At 45.8% G+C, this 21,408-nt stretch overlaps 1 long non-coding RNA gene across 2 annotated transcripts in view; it reads left to right on the forward strand.

Moving 5' to 3' along the window:
• The window catches only part of LOC109554226 (uncharacterized), a 108,396-nt gene that overhangs the window by 38,388 nt on the left and 48,600 nt on the right, over positions 1–21,408 (forward strand). For both annotated transcript variants that reach the window (XR_011564911.1, XR_011564912.1), the window contains exons 2-5: positions 10,698–10,819; positions 13,327–13,488; positions 15,198–15,379; positions 19,464–19,635. This is a non-coding gene — a long non-coding RNA (uncharacterized lncRNA). The remainder of the gene's footprint in view (positions 1–10,697; positions 10,820–13,326; positions 13,489–15,197; positions 15,380–19,463; positions 19,636–21,408) is intronic.

Here is a 21,408-nt window from a genome sequence, read left to right on the forward strand (position 1 = left end):
TAGTCATTCAGCATATGCAGAGATGGGAAAAAATATAAAACAAAAAATAAAAAAAAACAGCCCAACTAGAAAAACATAACAAAGAAGCCCAGTCTCCTCACCCCAACACCCAGAACTGGGGGCAAACCTTTTCACTAAATGTTGTACTGTTGATGATGTCAGAGGGGACTACCCTGCCACAGGCTGTTAAAAACATTTAGAAGTTCATATGAGTTGAATCATACAGTATATAACCTTTTGATATTGGCTTCTTCACCCCTCATGATGCCTTTGAGATTCATTTAAATCATTGCCTGTATCAGTATAGTTTCTTATTTATTTCTGAGAATAGCAATATAATTAACCATATCAACAAGCAAAAAAAAATGCCTTTTTATCATCTCTAAATGATATACAGAATATCATATGAAAAATCCAACGTTCAATTCTGGTTTTTTAAAAAAGATCCCCAATATAGAAATAAAAGGGAAATCTTCAATCTTAAAAATCTACAAAAGGTCTGCAACCAACATAACTCTTACTGCTGAAAACCTCTATGCTTTCCCCCTAAGATCAGCCACAAGGAAAGAATGTCTGGTCTCACCATTCAAACTTTTCATGTGCCTGTTGGTCATCTGGCACGTGAGTGTCACCAGTGGCTTTGGGACATGGAAATGCGAGAGTAGATTTGTCATTGAAGACCCCCTCACCTGCCCTGGGAGGGTCCAAAAGACACACCATTCACCACTGCTGTGAGGGATAAAGTTGTGAGTGGAGCTCCAGTGTCCTTGGAGAGCTTGGTGATTGCTTTTCTCTGTAGGGCTGATCTCAGAGTAGAAACCGCAGCTACTGAGTTGTAGTATGTCTTCCTCATTTTGTTATGTGTGTGTGTTACATGATATGAAATATGTGTTGACTTTATATATAGTGTTTATGTATTGTTACTATTGTTACAGTACACACTGTTTATGTATTGTTGCTATTGTTGTTGTTTAGTCACTAAGTCCTGTCTGACTCTTTTGTGACCCCATGGACTGTAGCGCACCAGGCTCTTCTGTCCATGGGAGTTCCCAGGCAAGAGTACTGGAGTGGGTTGCCATGTCCTCCAGGGGAATCTTCTGGACCCAGGGACAAACTCCTGCATTGGCAGGTGACTTCTTTATCACTGAACCACCTGAGAAGCTCAAGGTCCTCAGAGACGACCTCAACTACATCCTGGGGTTACTATTACATCGTGGTAATTAAGCTGCAGGATATCAAGGAGAAGACTGAATGTGACTCAAGGGCTTTACATCCTCTTCTGGGGAAAGAGTTCGTGCATTTTCAGTTATATGCAGGATAGTTGTATCATGTTAGATGGAAGGATGATCTTGTTATTGTCTTCATTTGGAGCTTAATTATGGTTTAAAGAGATGTGTGTAAGTGTCAGGCTGACAAAGGGTGGTCTTGTGATGGTTAGTATTATGTGTTAACTTGGCTGGGCCATGATGTCCAAGTATCTGGTCAAACATTATGCTGGATGTTTCTGAGTGTGGTGTTGGAGAGAGTAACTTTTAAATAAGGGGACTTGGAGTGAGACAGATTGTCCTTCATAATGTGAGTGAGTCTCATCCCACGAGGTGAGGGCCTGACCTTTTGGACTGAGCATTTATGTCCTCCCCAAATACATGTGTTGAGGCCCCAGCCTCCAATGTGATGGTACTAAGAGGTGCAGTCTTTGATAGGCAATTTGGTTTAGATAATCCCATGATGATATTTGATTTTTTTTTTAATTCATGTTTGTTTTTGGCTGTGCTGGGTCTTTGTTGCTGCATGCAGGCTTTTCTCTAGTTTCAGCAAATAGAAGCTACTCTCTAGCAAGATGCCCAGACTCCTCACTGTGGGGCATGGGCTCTAGAGCACAGGCTCAGTAGTTATGGCACATGGGCTTAATTGCCCCCACGGCATGTAGGACCTTCCTGGACCAGGGATCAGTCGCACCCATGTCCCCTGCACTGTCAGGAGGATTCTTTACCACCGGACCACCAGGGAAGTCCCCCTGATGAGATTTGTAAGAAGAAAAAGAGACACCGGGGTTTGCTTTCTTCCACAAATGAGGATACAGTCATCTGTAAGCTGGGAAGAGGGTCCTCACCAGAGCCCTGCCATGCTAGCACTCTGATCCCAGACTTCCTAACCTCTAGAATTGTAAGAAATAAAAATTTGTCTTTTAAGCCACCCCATTTGTGGTATTTTGTTGTAGCAGCAGAGTAGACACCTGACTAGAACAAAGACTGACCTCCTGTGAGCAGGAAGGACCTCAGCCAGCCACGGCCTTTGAACTCAAATGACAGCATTGGCTCTTGTGTGGGTCTCCAGCTTCCAGACTATCCTGAAGATGCTAAACTTGCCAGCCTCCAAGCACGTGTGCCAGCTCCTTAAAATAAATCTCCCTGTGTATACACATCCTATTGGCTCTGTTTCTCTGGAGAGCTCTAACTAATGCAGTCACTTTGGAAAACAGTTTGGTGGTTTCTTTAAAAGTTGAACATTCACCTTTCACATGACTTAGTCATTTCATTTGCCTAAGAGAAATAGGCACATATTCATGAACATGGATGCTTTTAGCAGCTTTATTTCTTTTTTAAAAATATTTTTTATTGGAGTAGAGTTGCTTTACAATGTTGCATTAGTTTCTGCTGTACAGCAAAGTGCATCAGCCATATGTATACATATATCCCCCCTTTTTTTGGATTTCCTTCCCATTTAGATCAGGAAAACATAGGCAGAACAATCTTTGACTTAAATTGCAGTAAGGTCTTCTTGACCCATTTTCTAGAGTAATGAAAATAAAAACAAAAATAAACAAACGGGACCTAATTAAACTAAAAAAGCCTTTGTACAGCAAAGGAAACCATAAACAAGACAATCTACGTCAGTATGGGAGAAAACATTTGCAAATGAAGCAACTGACAAGGGATTCATCTCCAAAATATACAAACAGCTCATGTAGCTCAATATCAGAAAAAACAAACAACCCAGTCAGAAAAGAGTGGAAGACCTAAATAGACATTTCTCCAAAGAAGACATACAAATGGCCAGCAAACACATGAAAAGATGCTCAACATCACAAATTACTAGAGAAATGCAAATCAAAACTACAATGAGGAGGGCTTCCCAGGTGGCTCAGCAGTAAAATCTGACTGCAGTGCAAGAGATTCGGGTTTGATCCCTGATCGAGAGACCCTCTGGGGGAGCAAATGGCAGCCCACTCCAGTATTCTTGCCAGGGAAGTCCTATGGACAGAGGAGCCTGGTAGGCTACAGACCATGGGTTGCTAAGAATCGGACATGACTGGGTGACTGAGCACGCATGCATGTATTACCTCACACCAGTTAGAATGGTCATCATAAAAAATTTACGAACAATAAATGCTGGAAATGGAACCCTCTTACACTGATGGTGGGAATGTAAATTGATGCAGCCGTTATGGAGCATCTTCATTTCTGCTGCTGTGAAGTCGCTTCAGTCGTGTCCGACTCTGTGCGACCCCATAGACGGCAGCCCCTCAGGCTCCCCCATCCCTGGGAATCTCCAGGCAAGAACACTGGAGCTATTTCTAGTAGTTCCAAGACAGAAACATCTCAAAATGTTCATTAACAGATGAGTTGATAAACTGTGGTATATCCGTATAAACTTCCCTGCTAGCTCAGTTAGTGAAGAATCCACCCACAATGAGGGAGACTGGGGTTTGATCCCTGGGTTGGGAAGATCCCCTGGAGAAGGGAATGGCTGCCCACTCCAGTATTCTGGCCTGGAGAATTCCATAGACTTCATAGTCCGTAGGGTCACAAAGAGTTGAACACGACTAAACGACTTTCACTTCACTTCACTTCACATCCATAGAGTGGAGTCATACTTAGCAACAGGAAGGAAGAAATACCATTAATCACAACATGATAAACCTCAAATAATATGCTGCATGACTTTTACATAAAGTTCTGGGAAATGGAAATGTATCTATAGGTCTGAAAGTTGTTCAGTGGTTGCCCAGAGATGGGAGTAGGGATGGAGGATCTAAAGGAACAAGAACAAACTTTGGAAGTGAAAGATGTGTTCATTATAGTGATTGTGGCTGTGGTTTCACACACATCAAAAATCATCACACTGTAAACTTTAAATATGTACCATTTATTCCATGTCAGTTAAACCCCCGTAAAGCCATAGGTGCCCCCCCAAACAACAAAGAGAACAAAACAGTTGCAGACCATACCTTCCTGGTACTCACTGTTAGTGAGATGATAATCACTACAGAATTCTTACTTTGTGCCAGGCAGTGCCCTGAGACTCCATATGTCATTTCTTCTTAGGTATCAGTGGTGGTATTATTTCCTTTTTATACATGAGAAAGGTGAGGTTAGAGAGGTGAAATAACATGCCTTACTCCACGTATTTAACCAGAAATGTTCATCCATAGCTGTTGACCATGGACTCTTGACTCCACAGCTGTTCTCGTGTGGGGCCCAACATAAGGGAAGGCACAGAAGTGGGCGGGGGCAAACTTGAGCTGGAGGCAGAAGCAAAGACTGGTGTGCATGTCAACCTCAAGGGTCAAGCCTTCATCCCTCAGGTCCATGCATCAAACCAAGAGTTGCTGTCTATCCGCCAGATAAGATGAGAATCAGCAAAAATGGATCATGATGAAAGGAAGGATAAAAGAATGGGTATAAGAAAGGGACTGAGGGAAGGGAGGGGAGAAGGAAGGAGGGAAGGAAGAAAGGAAGAGATGGAGGGAAGGGGGGAGAAAGGGAAGGAAGGATGAAGGAAAGAATGTGGGAAGGAAGGAGGGAGTGAGGAAGGAAGGGAGGGACAGGCCAGGTCCTTATCCTCAAGGACTTTAAATGATAATTTAAACATATAAAAGCACACTTCTGGTAGGACTGGGGATAGCAGACAGAGATAAACCATCTAGAGGCCCAAGGCCTTGATGGATGCAGCTGCTGAGGGCTGGGTGGTTGGTTGTGAGGCTCCACCTCTCATGCTCCTACCAAGTAATTCATCTTCTTCAGTATCCATGTCTGAAGGACAGTTGAGGAAATTCACTCTGGTTATACAGGAGTCAGGAATGACCTCTAACACTGGAAGGTGATGGAAAAAGTGAGAGAGGACAGAATGGGGAATTCAGTCAATGTTTTTTTGGAATTCCCTTGGAAATGTTGAATGATACCTTAGAAGGAAAACTTTGTGGACATTGAGCTCATAGCATGATGACCACTCAGAGTACAGATGCTTGCTCACAATGGGTAATTCCAAAGGCCTAGGGAGAAATTACTCACATTGGGACAGCACAGAGAGAATATCTCAAATACAGTATTTTATGACTCTTATCAGTTATAAGTGTATTTACTTATTTATTTTAAAGTTTTTTTTTCCCCAATGTGGGCCATTTTTACAGTCTTTATTGAATTTGCTACAACATTGCTTTTGTTTTATGGGTTTTTCTTTTTCCCTTTATTTTTGATTTTCTGGCCACAAAGCATGTAGGATCTTAGTTCCCTGACGAGGGATCGAACCCAGCCTCCTGCAGTGGAAGGTGAAGTCTTAACCACTGGACTGCCTCATAAGTCCCTATAAATGTATTTAACTTACTAATTAGAAATGTGACAGTATGGCTCCCCAAAAGGTAATTCTTTACTTAAAATCATGAATATACATTTTCCCTAAAGACATCAAGAGATATATTCTGAGTCTTGGACTGAAGACAGGATGTGTTTGTCCCCCGCAAAATCCATGTGCTGAGGCTCTGACTCCCTGTGTGATGGTCGTTAGAGGTGGGGCCTTTGAGGGTGAGGTGATTAGGTGAGGATGGGACTCTTGTGCCCAGGTTAGCGCCCTTACAAGGAGAGACATCATAGCTTCCTGTCTCTCCTCCAGGTGAGGATACAGCAAGAGGGTGCCATCTGCAGGCCAGGAGGAGAGCTCTCACCAGGAACCCAGGCAGTTGCTTCCTCCATCTAGGACTTCCAGCCTCAGAACTGTGAGACAGTAAATCTGTTGTCCAAGCCCCCTATTCGTGGTATTTTGCAATGTTAGCCCCAGCAGATGAATACACAGGTTTGCCTCAGTTCATTAATAAAGCAAATGGGACCTCTTCAAACATCTCAGCTCAACCTAACTGCACAGGAGGCAAAGTGATGAGATGGCTCTCGGGATAACATACCTGTGATTTTAGGTGAGTTTTCACTTTCATGCCTCTTAATAGACTCAGCTATAAAGTGGGGGGTTGGATTTACATGCCTCAAGCCCCTCTAGTTCCTAGGGAATCGGTCAGACTGCCATTCTTACTTCTGGTTGAGTTGTTATGAACTCTGTTTCCTCTCAGACTTAAGGAGTGACAGAGAAATGATGATTTCAGTTCTCTGTTTGTGATGAGTTCTCATCTATCTGCAAGTTTATGTGATTTTTTTTTTAAGCCTTAAGAACAGATTTTTCCAGGACTTCCCTGGAAGTCCAGTGGTTAAGACTCCACGCTTCCATGCAGGGGGCATGGCTTTGATCCTTGGTCTGGGAACTAAGCTTGTGCATTTGTGTGTGTGTGCTCAGTTGCTTCAGTTGTGTCCAACTCTTTGTGACCCTATGGACTATAGCCCACCAGGCTCCTCTGTCCATGGGATTTTCCAGGCACAAATATTGGAGAAGATTGTACATGCCACACTGCAAAAAAAAAAAAAAATTCCTAAGGTTGAGGCTGATGGAAATAGGTTCTTGGGGCTTTGGAGCAATCATGAGTGGTTAATGTGTGAAGTGCCTTAGGGCAGGTTTAGCTGCCAGAGAACTAGCTCTAAGTTCTTGAAGAGCTAAAGCAGTGGGGCTAGTTGAGGGACACCTGCCATTTCTGCTGTGGTTTACAGCTGCTTGTGGTGAGGCATGCCAGTGACAGGTGTGGAGGCCTCACTCGTCACCACAGGTAGGTGGGCAAGACCAATCAAGCAGTGCGAAACGAATTGTGTGGTTATTCCAGCTTCTCTATGATAAGCTGTCCAGGGAGGGGGCAGATGGACGCTAGAGGGGTCTGGCTGTCTGGGTGTGTGGAGGAAGGTGGGGTGTTTCACAGAACTTCACAATCCCCTTGGCAGGCATAACCTGAGCCATTAGACTGACCTCATCCATCTTGATGTTATTTCTCTCAACAAGCAATAACCTCAGCTTTCCATGGCTTGTGGTTTCTGTAGGCTGGGACTGAATTCCTTGACTCTGAAGGAAGGTGTCCAATTGGAAACAGTAAAAAAATAAAATTAGTCCATAAAGGCATTTTGTCATCAGGGAGTGCCCCAAATTTGGAAGAGTCTGTTGGGTAAAGGTCTTGGAAATCCACATGGAGCCTGAGGAGAGATTTGTCAGCCACTCAGGCATTCTTATAAACAACATTGATTAAGCATCTGTTGTGTACTAGGCCCTTTGCTAGAAATGTGAGATACTGGAGATGAACAAATGCTGGTCTTGTTTTCAAGGAACTCACGTATTAGCAAGAGAGATGAAAGCGTGAACTGTTAGAGGGAATTGCATGAAAACTGCGGACATTCAACCACTTACTCTGCTCTATTAAAAACCACGAAATTTCCTATGGTTCAGTCAGATACTATTATGTCTTATGTATAGCATGCTGTGGGAACAGAGAAGAATGAGTGATGAATTTACATATTGGATCGTTGTCAACAGGCTTTAACCTTGGCCTGAAAGGGAGAATAGAGTTTTGAAACTATTGGAAAAGGTGAGGTGAGAGGAAATAAGTTGCATTTATGCTGTAAAGACTTCCTGAGTACCTATTATGTGCATGGTGGTATCACACACTTGAGATACAGTGTTCTCTGTCTTCCTGGAATTTACATTTCAAAGAGAGATCCTGGTAATAAACATCCAGTTACTTATTGAATTATGTTTCTACTTGGTGCTATTGGTAAAAAAAACCACCTGCCAATGCAGGTGACATAAGAGACACCAGTTCGATTCCTGCATCAGGAAGATCCCCTGGGAGGAGGGCAGGGCAACCCAGTCTAGTATTCTTGCCTGGAGAATCCCATGGACAGAGGAGCCTGGAGGACTGAAGTCCATAGTGTTGCAAAGAGCTGGACATGACTGAGAGACTTTGCGTGTACCCACTGCTCGGTGCTAGGAAAAAGCAAGGCTGCTAGCAGAGCAAGTAATAGGGGCCTGACCTGTCCTGTGGATTCTTCCAGATAAGATGGAATTAACCAGGAGAAGATTGGGGTGGAGGAGGCCATTCCAGACGGAGGAGTCACATGTGCAAAGGCCCTGCAGCAGGCCTGAGAGCAGCATTTCACCTCTTAGATTTTAATAGCATAAGAGTATGTGTCTCTTTCATACGACCCATCCCCAGGGGCTCTGACACTTGGTAATTTCCCAGGAGAAGACCTGGCTTCTAAGGAGTAACCAAATCACTAACTAGGTGACTTGGATGAAGATATTTAAACCAGGAGCCATCTGTGTGAAAGAAAATTGATTAACAAAATAAAAAATAAATGAAAATAAAAGCAACACGAAAGACTTCCCTAGAGGTCCAGTGGTTAAGACTTCGCCTTCTAGTGCAAAGTGCCAGTTCGATCCCTGGTGTGTGAGCTAAGATTCGCCTTACAGCCAAAACAAAACAAAACAAAAAAAAACAACCATAAAACACAAAAATATTGTAACACATTCAATGAAGGTTTTTATAAACGTTCCACATCAAATAATTCTTTTAAAAAAAGGAAAAGCATTAAGCATATTGATCTGCTTAATATGGGATTCCCGATTATCCCAATTGTTAGGAGTTTTCAGCCTCCATTTTTAGATTCCTGCTGACTCTCTTTTGGCTTGAAGCCCAGAAAATCTTAGAAGAAACAGGCTTACAACTTTTGGGGAAGTTTAACCTGAAAGCATGTCAGAGTCGCCCCCTGGGTGAGGCACAGGCCAAGCTCAATGACCCCCTCCCTCCCCCCATTTGGACACATGTGGGTCGTTCCTGGAAGCCTCAGCCCCGGGCCACAGGCTTTACCAACGGACTCCACGTGGAGGTAGCACCTTCAGGTATGACCAGATGAGGACACAGCTGGGACAGGCCTGGACGCTGGCGGAGGTGAGGGAAGGAGTGGCGGTGGGGCTGAGAGGCTGGGAGCTGACACCATCTGACAGTCCCCAAGGGTCTCTCATGGCTCTTCTCTGTGTTTGTCATGATTATTCATTTAAACACACCTTTGCAAATATGGTATTTTACAGTGGAGGCTATCATTTTATCCAGTGCTTTAATATATGTTTGTGTAAATTTTTGTTCCCAGATGTAGCTCCTTGTGGCCGGTATCCAGCACCCAGCCTAGAGGAAGAGCCTCCTCAGACCAATTAGACACATCTGACTATTATCAGAACAACTCTGACTTCTTTTTTTTAGTGTTTTTTTTTTTTAAACTGTCTTCCACATTAAGATAAGGACACATTATTTTTAAGAATTTTAAAAATATTTATTTATTTGGCTGTCCCGGGTCTTAGTTGCAGCATACAGAATCTTAGTTGCCTGATGAGGGATGGAACCTGGGCCCCCTGTATTGGGAGTTCAGAGTCTTAACCCCTGGACGGCTGGGGAAGTCCCCTGACTTCACTTTTGAACTCAAATAAGTTTCCCTGTGCCCCTATGATGATCATCTTGCTTTTGAATCCCTATTCTTACAGGGGCATAAATAGCCTTCATTGAGCCTTGTCACCTGGGTGAAGTCAGGGCCTCCAGCTCCAGTGTTTTCTAAGGGCATTTCCCTCTGTCCCTATCAGAGGAGAGGTGTGTTCTAGAACCATCTCTGTGTGTGGTGCCCACAAGGTTTTCACCCTCATGAGCTTCAGGATGGATGAGGGACATGCAGCCTTTTTTGTTTTTGTTTTTCAAAATGGGAGAAAGATTGTGTGTGTGTTAGTTGTGTCCAACTCTTTGGGACCCCATGGACTGGAGCCCCCCAGGCTCCTCTGTCCTTGGGATTCTCCAGGCAAGAATATTGGAGTGGGTTGCCATTTCCTTCTTCAGGGAATTTTCTTGACCCAGGAATCTAACCCTGGTCTCCTGCATTGCAGGGAGATTCTTTGCTGTCTGAGCCACTGATGACTATGGTCAAAAAAGAGCCCTAGAGCCCATGTGCTCTGTAATAAGAGAAGCCACAGGAGTGAGAAGCCTGCACACTGCACCTAGAGAGTGTCCCCAGCTCCCGGCAACTAGAGAAAAGCCCTTGCGGAGCAAGGGAGACCCAACACCGTCAGAAGAAAAGAAAAGTTGAGAAATTTGAACTATATATCCTCAGGCAGGAAAAATAGAAATTAACTCCAGCATCTGAAATTTAATTTCCTCAAGACTGTCAATGCCTGAATGCTGCTGCTGCTGCTAAGTCGCTTCAGTCTTGTCCGACTCTGTGCGACCCCATAGACAGCAGCCCACCAGGCTCCCCCGTTCCTGGGATTCTCCAGGCAAGAACACTGGAGTGGGTTGCCATTTCCTTCTCCAATGTGTGAAAGTGGGGTTCCAATGCCTTCTCCGAATGCCTGGATAGCCCCCTGGAAAAATGTTTATGTACCCCTTTATCAGAATCCTGATTTCAAACCAGCTCTTGTTGGCCAGCTTGACCCCTGAGCCGTCAGTCCATTCAATGTTTAGAACATGGGCACTCATCTCTCACCCACATTTACTGAATCCACTTCTCTCCTTTTAGAAGAGTGTATGCTCGGAGGACAAACCACCCCTAGGTGAAGCTGCCCTGACGTCTGCAGGCTGTGGGCTCCTGTCCCACACAGATTTCCTGCCCTGAGCTTCCTAAGATAGGACCCACCTCAAGTAAGTCCTGCGGGGGGAGCTGATGGGGTTAACTGAGCTCCAGTCTGTCTCCATGACAACAAAACAAACGGTATATTTTATAGAGTCAGTTTTGCTACGGCTGAAAGAATTTCAACCTGTCCAGCACTGGTTTTATGGGTCTAGAAATTGAAGCCAGAGAGATGGGGGTTAGCCGTCTCCAAATCTCACTGTTAGTAAGTGGCAGAACTGGGCTGGAAGTTGATCCCCCGCCCCAGACCAGGGCTACTCTGGGAAAACGAAGTACTGATTGGCGTCAAAAAGGTTAAACAAATGGGTTTGCTGACCAGACCTCTTAAGTTTTCTTTACTGTCCTGGTGTCCTTTAGACACAGTTGTGAGTTCTTCATCTCAGAAGCCAGATGGTCATGGACCTCCCTGGAATTTAGGAAGAATCCCAGCCAGAGATGCCTGGAAGGTTTTTCTGGCTATGAATTTCCCAAGAATAAATTTTTAGCATCTCTGTCACCTCCCAAGTGGCCTCATAGTCCACAGGATTCCTGCTGGACTTGCGCTGGAGAAGAGCCTGAAACTGAAGTCCTTCAAATTATTCCAAATTGCAGGTGCTTCAAAATAAGTGTCTTTTAAAAGTTGAGCAATATTGGCCTCATCTCCAGGGCTTTTCTCATTTAATTCAGACCTGACAGCTTCTTTCCTACTTTGCATCTGCTGAAAATGCCAGAAGATAAGTGGTCCAGCCATTTAATTGGCCCAACCGCCAATTAAAGACCCCAGTCAGTCACTTGACTCAGACATGAGACAGCTTTTCACAATTGTGGGAGAGGCCAACATAAAGGCCTGTGCCGAGTGGGAAGCCACAGATTGGGAGAAGCCCAGTCCTGTAACCTCTTGCTTGGACCTCTTTGCTGCCCCACTCCGCTGTCTGAAATGATCCCAAAGTGTATTTGCAATTATTGTATCCAACTCTTTGTGACCCATGGACTGCAGCACACCAGGCTCCCCTATCCTTCACTGTCTCTCAGAGTTTGCTCAGATTCATGTCCATTGAGTTGGTGATGCTATCTAACTATCTCCTCCTCTGCTGTCCCATTCTCTTTTTGCCTTCAATCTTTCCCAGCATCAGGGTCTTTTCACATGAGTCAGCTCTTTGCATCAGATGGCCAAAGTATTAGAGCTTCAGCTTCAGCATCAGTCTTTTTAATGAATGTTCAGGTGATTCCCTCTAGGATTGACTGGTTTGATCTCCTTGCTGTCCAAGGGACTCTCAAGAGTCTTCTCCAGCACCACAATTCAAAGGCATCAATTCTTCAGTGCTCAACCTTCTTTATGGTCCAGCTCTCATGTCTGTACATGTCTACTGGATGTATTTGCTGAAGTCAGCATAATGATACATCTGAAACGCATAGTCCGTGGAGGGTGCAGATGAATCAAGTCTCTTGAGCTGGAGAAAAAAAAAAGAAATGAATTACTGGTTAATTCAGGAAGAATAGACAGCTCATCAGTGTAATCAGAAACCATTTTTAGCATCCAAATTAGCAATCTCATTTCCTGAGTCCATTGGGTAATTACTTTTCTTCATTTTAGAAGTGCCTATAATAAACCCTTTAAAAAATAAATGCAAGTCACTTTGCAGAAAAATAAGAACCAAATGGATATCAAACTTAATTACATAGAGTCTAAAAATATTAGAATGAGTGGAGATGTTAGAAATGCTCGGTAGTCAACTAGATTTCAATAATTGTTTTTTTTGGGGGGGGGGCCATGTTGTGCAGCATGTGGGATCTAGTTCCCTGACCAGGGATCAAACCCATGCCCTCTGCATTGAAAGTGTGGAATCTTAATCACTGGACCACCAGGGAAGTCCCTTGATAACATTTTAAAAAATATTTTTAAAAACCCAAAAGAAATGCTCTGTAAAATGGAGATAATATACACACCATGCAGGATTGTGCTGCCGATGAACGGTTACAATGCCTGTGAGGCATTTGGCCAGAGCCTTGTTTATACTGCTCTGATTTCATGAATTCAGCCTGTCATTCTGTAGATGGAGGACCTGAGGCCGGGGGTAGCTGCCTTGTCTACGGTCAGAAAGCTGCCGCGAGCCAGCTGGGTCCTGGGCTGACACCCTATGTAGCGCTTCTACTTTACATGCTTCCAATGCCCAGTGTGTAAATCAGCACATTTTGACTCAACACCTTAAACTCCAGAAAGCGCCAAGGGAGATGAGATTTCTTGACGGCTTCTGGTACATCTGTCACAAAAGTTGCTTGAGGCTGCTCAGTGACTCACACGGGAGCTTTGGTTTCCTCCAGAGCCTGCTGCCTTTGTGATGGTTGGAGGTTACTTGCAAGTCAGACTGAGGCCTGATCAGTGAGGTGCTGGCTTAGGGATGTGAAACATGCTTAAAACACATATCAAGATCCTTCTGGAAGGAGAACTGGGAAGAAGGTGGTAAAGGCTTGTGAGATGGGCATTGCTTTAAGGAAAGGAAGATATGGAGCCTTCTCTTTTTTTCCCCTTAATTTCCAGAAATCTTGCCTACAAGGGATATTTATTTTGGCCTTTCTCATAAACATTGAAACCAACTTGATATCAGAATTAAGAGGAGCTGGCTAAGGGGAGAGCATCAGCTGTGAACGCATGAGAATGACGAGCCGGGTCCATCCTGCTGCAACTTCCACCAGGGGCTCAGTGAGTGACAAGCAGTTCCTGATTTCTCAATTCACATGCTATTAAATATTTGCATAATAACACTTAAACCCTATAACTTTTCTATACCTTCTCTTTACTTTTACCTTAAGCCATTAAACACACTGATTGCATAAATGTATTTTTTTCCTAAATATAATTAGAATGTGAAGTGTTAGTCACCTCCAACTCTTTGTGACCCCATGGACTGTAGCCCACCAGCCTCCTCTGTCCTGGAGTTCCCCAGGCAAGAATACTGGAATGGGGAGCTATTCCCTTCTCCAGGGGATCATCCCAACACAGGGGTCAAACCTGGGTCTCCCAAATTGCAGGCAGGTTCTTTACCACCCCAGCCACCAGGGAAGCCCATAATTAAAACACTTTATTACTGATATATTCTCTCAAATTCATTCCCTTAAAAGTGGTTTATTTTCTCCCTGTTAATTGGATTTGACTGTTTTCACAGTTTTAGATCCTTTATACTTTAGTTTATAAACTGTTTTTTAAAAGGGGCTTCCCAGGGAATACCTTCTAAGAATGCATTGTGTTAACATGCGTCCCTGACAGCCATCAGAGCTTCCTAGCAGCACACTGATAGCATTGAGTCATGCCGGTGAGGAAAAAAAACAAAAACATTCCTACATTTATTGAAACCTTGTATACTTATTGAGCTCCTGCCGGGCACTCCAGCTAGGTATCACAGAAGACCCAGAGATTCCCCAGGTGAAGGGGACTGTGAGAAGCAAATATTTTGAGGAAAAACCTGAACTAAAACAGCAGGTGGGCAGACCATCAAGATGGGAGCCCCTGTGGCTCCCTTTCCCTCCTGTCCTAAAACTGACACAAAAAGTGACATATCACCAACTACAAAAATTCCTAACAGGACAGCAGATTAAAGAAATGGCTTCCGTCAACTGGAAATTATTAGGAATTTCTAAGAGACATTTGATAGGAGCAAAGTAAAGTGAGAAACCAGAGCTCCCGACATTCTGAGGAGTGGTCTCTAACCAAATGGTACCAGGGGTAGAAGCGGCGACCAGCAGTAGGAGAAGCAGGTCCTGAGCCCCCATCTGGTGACTGCACCAGAACTGTACTGTATATAATGTGTATTATATACACATCCTCAGGTGTGTATATAATAATAAATGCATCAGGAGGGGACCGAGATTGGGCAGGTAGTCAAGTGGAACTTTAGCTGTACCTTCTTTTTAAAAAATATTTTACATTTAAAATTTAAACATATAATACTCATTTTAAGGAGGATATTTTCTCTCTCTCTCTCTTTTTTAAAAGAAGCAATTGCATTCAGTTGCAGGGATTCAGGATAAATGTCACGCCAGAGGCTGGATTCCTGCTAGGACTTGAAAGCAGAGAAGAGACCAGGAGAGTGTGAGTGAGCAGGTGGAGGTGGGGAAGTGAGCCCTCTTGGGCTATGGTGAGCCAGCCAGGAATGAGGCGTATGAGGGGACAGGTCTGCAGTGTAGGCTGAGGAAGACTTGGGGTCCAGAATCGGTCATTTTTATTGTGTTCTGTGAACAAAGAAAGTGGAAGATTTCTGAGCCGGGCAGCAATGCCATCCTGGTTTCAGTGTATGACTTCTGGTCTGGCACAGATGTCCCAAGTGGTGCAAATGCAGCAAAACTCTAACCAGGAGCTGGTAAAGGGCTAATGTGGACATTTGCTCCAATAACCTGAAGGCTCGATCCCCACAGGGCCAACGGGGATAGGGAAGGAGGAGACACATTTGCGAACATTTCTGAGAGCACTCAGCCCGGGTTGGAGGAAGAGAGTGCCAGGATGGAGAGAGGACAGTGGAGACGCACAATGTGATCCGTTCCTGCAGCTGCATCTGGGGGATGAAGGTGGAGATGTCCCTGAATTTAATTCCCAAAAAGTAGGTGACTTTTGACAGAGCAATTCTAGGAGGTGGAGGGGGTCAGTGTGCAGAGTGAGCGGAGGGATGGGTGCTGTGAGAGCTTCTCAGGGTGGCAGCGCTGTTTAAGACCTTGGTAGTAACAGGCAGGAGAGAGAGGCCACCGGAGGGAAAAGCTATTTTAGGAATAATCTTATTTATTAAGGAGGGCATCCCTTTCTAAAAGACCCTTGGCCTCTGAGTCAACCCGTTGTCCTAGCTTTCTTCTTCTCTCACTGTGCACTCCATGCTGCTGCTGCTGCTGCTGCTAAGTCGCTTCAGTGTCCGACTCTGTGCGACCCCATGGACTGCAGCCCACCAGGCTTCTCCGTCCATGGGATTCTCCAGGCAAGAACACTGGAATGGGTTGCCATTTCCTTCCCCAATGCATGAGAGTGGAAAGTGAAAGTGAAGTCACTCAGTCGTGTCTGACTCTTAGCGACCCCATGGACTGCAGCCTACCAGGCTCCTCCATCCATGGGATTTTCCCGGCAACAGTACTGGAGTGGGGTGCCATTGCCTTCTCCGGTGCACTCCATTGTTTTCAGAAAAAAATCAAGGGCTGGAAGAGGCAATTGGGGAGCTGAAGTGACATTGTACATTCTCCCCAATCTGACTCCCTAGTTACAGTCTGCTCCTTGAACAATTCCCAGGTGAAATGGGTTGTTTTGTTTCTGAATGGTATTTAACAGGGCAGCAAATTTGGAAAGCACCGCTTTTTTCTTTATGGAGTGATACAATGACCCCTTTGTTATGAGGCAGATTGATGAGTACAAACTAGCTGAAGGAATCATACAGGCAGGACACATCTTAAAATACTGTGACTGTTCTACAATATTCTAGCAGCATCACAGGAAGAAGCAGAGGAACCATATGTTAGATTTGCTGAAGCAGGAGGCAGCAGCTCAAGCACGGTGTCTAAACTGGAACCAAAGCAGCCCAGAGTGGCCCTGGTAGGAGGCAGGCTTGAAGGTTGATTTTGCTCCATCTAGTTCTGGGACTTTCAGTCACCTGCCTGCCCAAAACCCCCAAAGAAGGGAGACAAGTGGGAAACAGCTGGGCATGGCCTCTTCTGCCATCAGCGTTTGGAAAAGTTGTGCAGACAGAGACGGGGCTTTCTGAATGATGCTCTGCCCCTCTTAGATTTGGGTCATAAAAGCCCGAGTTCCCTGTTGGATAGATTTGTTTGTTGTGTTTTGATTTTGTGCCAACAATAAGAAATCTGGGCTCCCCTGGTGGCTCAGTGGTAAAGAATCTGCCTGCCCATGCTGAAGACACAGGTTTCAATCCCCGGTCCAAGAAGATCCCACAAGCCCCGGAGCAAGTAAGCCAATACACCACAGCTGCTGAGCCTGTGCTCTAGGACCCAGGAGCTGCAACTACCAAAGCCCTAGCTCCCAGAGCACGTGCTGCATGACAAGAGAAGCCACTGCAATGAGAAGTCCGCACACCACAACCAGAGAGCAGCCCCTGCTCGCTGCAACTAGAGAAAAGCCTGAGCACCAGTGAAGACCCAGCATAGCCAAAAATACACAAATAAGTAAAACTAAAAAAAATAAGACGTACTGACATACAAATTATATAAGACAGAGAAGGGGGAGAGATTCTCCACTTTCCACTCTCCCTGCCCACCTGTCTCCGGCTAGTGCCCTCATGGATGAATCCAGGGGAACCCCACTTCTCCAGGAGTTTGAGAAACAGCCCAGAGGATCCGCCCCTGGGAGACAAGCAGATGGGGCATGAGGAGGAATCCGTGTGCCGACAGGCCAGGACTGCCTCAAAGATGTGTCACATCACTATGTAAGCTTATTTAGCACAATTTAGCTAATTTGAGTTTTCAGTGGGTTCTTCACTTCCTACACCCCAGGGCTCTTCCCCCCTTTGCCATATTTTCCTTATAGACTTCTCGGTTCCTTTCAAAATTTGGGGGTCATGAGGAAGCAGAACTGCTGTCTTCTGGGACACAGGCTCTTTTCTCAAATTCTGGGGAAAGCACTTTGTGGGAACGTGAAGACTGGCTAGAGGATGGATGTGAGGCAGAGTGGAAGAGCCCACGCTGGCCATCAGTTCAGGTCTGGCTGATGCAGGAGGTGGGCCGGCGGAAGACTGTGGATGGGGAGAGTTAGCATGGGAGGCTTAATGAAAGCTGGGAAGAGGACAAGCCTGTTTCCCGTCGCCTTTCCTTTTCAGGAGCCCAGTGCTTCTCTGCTCTTCTGTTGTCCCTCTGCCCTCAACCCTCTTAACTAGAAAAAAGTGAAAGTGTCAGTGACTCAGTCATGTCCCACTCTTTGGGACCCCATGGACTGTAGCCCTCCAGGCTCCTCTGTCCATGAGATTCTCCAGGCAAGAATACTGGAGTGGATAGTATTCTCCAGGAGATCTTCCTGGCCCAGGGATCGAACCTGGATCTCCCTACATTGCAGGCAGATTCTTTACCATGTGAGCCACGAGAGACGCCCCTTAACCAGAAGCCCAAAGCTAAACGCCTGCAAACACACACACACAAAGAAACCTGTGTTTTGAGCTGAGACGAGATCAATTGTGCCTCCCCGTGAATTCAGTTCCCATTGCTCTCCCAGGGGGACTCGCATGAACCCTTTCATCTCAAATTATGAAGTGAAATGCCTTGTACGCAGTTAAAGAAATATGAGGTGTGGGAAGTCTGTTTCACCCTCTTAAAGCATATCAGATGCTTGTCTGCGGAGCATGTTCTGGTAGGCAAAGAGGGCAGCTGAGAAGAGTGGGCAGCGAGAGGCACTGCAGACCACTGGGGAGTGGGTTGGGCTGAGCTGTGGACCACCACCCCACTCCCTGGCCTCTTGGTTGTAAATCAGAGGTCTCCTGCGAACTGAAAAACTAGGTGGAGTAGGATTTCTGCATCGGATAAGAAAACGAGGTCAGTAAAGCCTTAGTGAGAACTGGATGAGACTGGAGAAGAGCTGGAAACCATGCCACTCAGAGCGCCTGCCGCGTGGTTCCAGTTTATCCTGCAGACAGGAGTGGGCGTGGGAGCCAAGGAGGGTGGAGGGAAAAATAAAGAAGCTGAGTGACGAGGTTATGTAAAGAAAAATAGAAGAGGAAAACATGGCCTAATCCAAAAAGAACACACTTACATTTTGATTTCATGTAATATACTTCCTGCCCCTCAGAGTGGGTCTCCCCACCCCCACCCACCCCTCCCACCAACCCACCCCCGTGCTATGTGATACCAGGCAGGGCGGAATCCCTGAGCCCTGCCTGTAACAGCTCGCACAGAAACATCTGCATGGATTTGCCGGTTTTCCTTAAGCTAGGGCCAGCTCAGCTCCTCCAGGGCCGTGTGCAGCAAAGCTGCTGACAGCCCTGCAAGGCAAAGGCAAGAAGTTCTTCCTCGGTTACAAAGGGCTCTGTTCCTCCAGACCAGGCAGTGGAGCGTCCTCTAGGGAGGGACGGCAGTCCAGGTGAGGAGTGAGGCACGTGAGTGGTGAAGACCTTAAACCGGACGCTGGGTTAAACCCCAAGGGGCTGTCCCCTCTATCCCTCTTCCCCATCCCCAAACGACAGAAGCCAGGAAATTCCTGCTACAGGAAGTGGCCATGGGGGTGAGGGGTGTAGAGACCAACCCTGCTGGCTGGCTCGCAGTTGGAAGCAAGAAACAAATTCTGCTCAAGTTATGAAATAAGCCGATCAATTCCTATCTTGGGAAGTAAGAGCGCATGGTGCCCCCAGAGAGGGTGGGCCAGTCAGGCCCAGACTCTGCCCCAGACATCAGTGGGCGATGCTCCCTGGGAAGCCTGCTCCCCTCTCAGGGGCAGCCGTGCTGTGTCCCAGCGCTGGTGGAGATTGCAGGCCTTGCTGTGCTGCAACCACGCAGTAAGCTCTCAGCCCCAGAGATCAGCTGAGCATGAATTCAAAGTCCACTAAGAGGATCGTTTAAAAATATTTCCATGGTGACGTGGGGCTTGCTGCTGTAGCTTCTTGAGATGACTGTCTGCTATGTGTCTGCCTACCTTGTGAATATATCTACATCCGCTTCTAAAATGCCTTCTCGACTTGAATACCTTGAATGTTTTCTTAAATATGACAGGTCTGAGTAGCTGGAGCGGAAGCACTGTGGAACATTCTACAACATTCTCTCCAATCCGTGGTGCTTCCCAGGGGACCACCATTTCAACCCAGTCCACTCTGCCTTGAGAGCCCACAGAGCAAGCTTTTTCCCTTGGCCTGACACCATCCTCCCCATGGCAGTGAACAAACGGGTAAGACATTCAGAGGGCCTGGACGTTTGTCATCTTGACCTGAGTTTGCCTTGAGATGACTTAGCCACTCATGCTATGGAACAAAAGTGGTCCTGGTGAGAAAGCCAGGAGCGACTGACTATGAAAACTTGTCCAGTTCCACCTCTGTTGCTGGCTTACATGCTGGTGGACTCCAGGGACTAAACTCCTCTCATGCTTCCTACTATTCCCATTTTTGTTGCTGTTGTTTAGTTGGTAAGTCACGTCAGACTCTTTTGTGACCCCATAGACCGTGTAGCACATCAGGCTCCTCTCTCTGTCCATGGGCTTCTTCAAGGCAAGAATACTGGAGTGGGCTGCCACTTCCTTCTTCACAGGATCTTCCCTACTTAGGGATAGAACCCAGGTCTCCTACATTGGCAGGCAGATTCTTTACCACTGAGTCACCAGGGAAGCCCTCTTATTTTTAAGGAACACATAAAAATGCAAGCCATATAATTCAGCAAACACATCACACCTTAGGTAATAATCTAAGACATATAACTAGAAAGCTAGTGATAGCAAAGAAGTGCCAATTAAACAAAAACAGTAGATTTTAGACATGGCCATGAGATGGCTTCTGAAGATCACTTCATGTGTTGCCCTGTTTCCACCTGTCCTAAAACTTCCAGAGTGAGAGAGATTGGAGGTAAGATTATGGCTCTTAAGTAAACAAGCTACTTTTTTCTAAGTCTAATTGGTTAGAACTTAAAGAAAGGACTTATGCTCACATGAATTGTGCAGAAAGGAATTTTAACAAATACAGAAGCAGTGCTAGACAGCACAGACAGATCAGAATTCAGAGAAGAAATCGCTTTCTGGGAAGAACCCACACCCTGCACACTCTGCAGTCACAAGAAGTCCTTCTGTGCACTGGGGTTTCCTGGTGAATACATTTGGAGGCAGGTGTTCACACAGTTAGTAAATAACTGTGTTTACTCACTAAGTATAAGTAACTTGCTTGTCCTTCCATTAATAATATTAGAGACCCGAGCTGCCCTGAGGCCACACCTTTCTGAGGCCACCCTGGATTTCAGGGTTTCTCAGCTGCAGCACTAGTGACGTTTTGGGTTGGATCATTTACTGTTGGCGGGAGGGCGGTCCTGTGCATTGCAGGATGTTTAGCTGCGCCTCCCCACCTCCACCCACGAGATATCTCTGGCACCTCTCTCCCAGTCCTGCAGCCAAAAACACTCCCAGGCATTGCCCAGTTGTTTCCAGGGGATGGAATCCCTTCTCTCCCCCATGTTGAGAACTAGTGATGTAAGGGGATGTAGGGACATCTTTTTTCTCCATTGTTTTCTGACAATTAAGTTAGCTCTTAGGGGAGCCCGGAGAGACAGAAGATGTCATTCCCAATGCTGCTGATCCCCAGCAGGTCGATGGAGTGGAGAAGTGCAGAGCAGGTGGGTGCCCTGAGTTAACCAGTCCAGTCTGGGCAGTAGGTGAAAGGTCACTGTGACTGCAGTTATTCCCACGCCCACCCCAAGCACCTGGGTTTCCCATGAACAAACCGAATCAAGTGCCAAGTGGGCCAGACCCTGCTGCGGCTGTGAGGAAAGAGAAATTCTGGATTCAGAACATAAAAACAACCCTTTGGCAATAGGCAGTGACTATAGCAGAGATGAATAATGGCATGACTCCCTAGAAGAAGCCGTCTTAATTTTCATAGCAAAGCTATCTCTGTGTGCTGAGGCACGAGGGAGAATACTGTCTATATACAAAATGCTCCCCAAACATATGATGTTATGCCAA

This window comes from Bos indicus, chromosome 29 (assembly GCF_029378745.1).
Source record: "Bos indicus isolate NIAB-ARS_2022 breed Sahiwal x Tharparkar chromosome 29, NIAB-ARS_B.indTharparkar_mat_pri_1.0, whole genome shotgun sequence".
Classification (NCBI taxonomy): domain Eukaryota; kingdom Metazoa; phylum Chordata; class Mammalia; order Artiodactyla; family Bovidae; genus Bos; species Bos indicus.